Below are 1,427 nucleotides of genomic sequence, written 5' to 3' on the forward strand. Positions count from 1 at the left end.
CAGGGGGCAGTGACTGGTGGTCCCAATTAATCCAAGGAAGTTATAAAAGTTCCTATGAGGTTCCAAGGGGGGCTGTGTATAGGACATTGCAGGGGGAACATAGGTGTTCCATGTGGTGCTAGGTTGGTCTTCCAGGGTCCTGAAGGACTCATAGTGGGTCCCAGGAATACACAAGGGGTTCCCGTGGGATCCTATTTGGTCCCAATGGTTCCAAATAAACATTTTCATGACAAAGTTTTTAAAAGATTTTCAAGAGCTACATTTTTTTTTAATAACTTGTCAAAGGAGCCTCGACTCTCGGTAGTCTACACAAACTTCTGTCCCTTCTTAGTTGGTGTGTGCAACAATGCTGCGACTGTGATGAAGTTCTTAATGAATCGACAGAAGTAGGTACAAAAGCTAAGGAAACTAAGTAGCTCCCTTATACAAGTTGGCACTGGCCAGTTTCTCACCACCACCACCTTCTCTGGGTCTGTGCATACTCCATCTTCCCAGATATTGAACTTCCTTCTGGAACAAGTAGCATTTCTTTGGGCTCAGTTTCAGGTGTGCAGTTTGGAACCAGTCAAAAACTTCCCAGTCTCCCCAGTTCCTACTCAAAAGTTCGGCCAAAGACAATCACATCATCCAGATTTATGAGGGCAGTCTTCCAGTGCAAGCCTTCCAGAACCCTCTCCATGAGACATTCGAAGATAGCTGGTATTGTGTATATTATTGAATGTTCCTTGAAGAAGGAGACCACTGTATCCTCAACATTACACAAGGCAAGTTCTGCTTTTCCCACATTAGGGTGCCTTGAAGCCAGTTTCCTGAACTTCTCCCAGTAATGAACAACATCTTTCAAATCTGAAGTTGACACATGGTCATCACTTTACCTCCTCACCACTGTCAGCCTCTAACATCTCATCCAGTTGCTGCAAGTCTTCAGGAGTAAGTTCCTGCTTATAAGACATCACAAGCTCTTCTACATCATCCTCCTCCACTTCAAGGCCCAATGACTGACCAAAGGACACAATCTCCTGGTCCAACTCTGTTTCTTCCTCAAATCCCTCAAAATCATGGACTACTGATGGCCACAGTGCTTTCCATGAAGAATTGAGGGATCTAGTGGAGACTTCTTGCCATGAGGACACAATCAATTTTACAGCCTCCAGGATGTTAAATTGTGTCTTCCAGAACTGTGCCAGTGTTAGTTCAGGATCAGTGGAAGCTGCCTGATGACACCTCCTGAACATTTTCTTCATGTACAGCTTCTTAAAGTTGCTGATCACATTCTGGTCCATTGGCTGTATGATTGATGTTGTGTTGGGAGGCAAAAACAACACTTTGACAAAGTCAAACTGAGACTCCAAAGTGCTGGCAAGTTGAGGGTCATGACCAGGGGCATTATCAATAAGGAGAAGAGCCTTTAAAGGAAGTTTATTGGT

This window comes from Homarus americanus, unplaced genomic scaffold (assembly GCF_018991925.1).
Source record: "Homarus americanus isolate GMGI-L3 unplaced genomic scaffold, GMGI_Hamer_2.0 scaffold18547, whole genome shotgun sequence".
NCBI lineage: Eukaryota > Metazoa > Arthropoda > Malacostraca > Decapoda > Nephropidae > Homarus > Homarus americanus.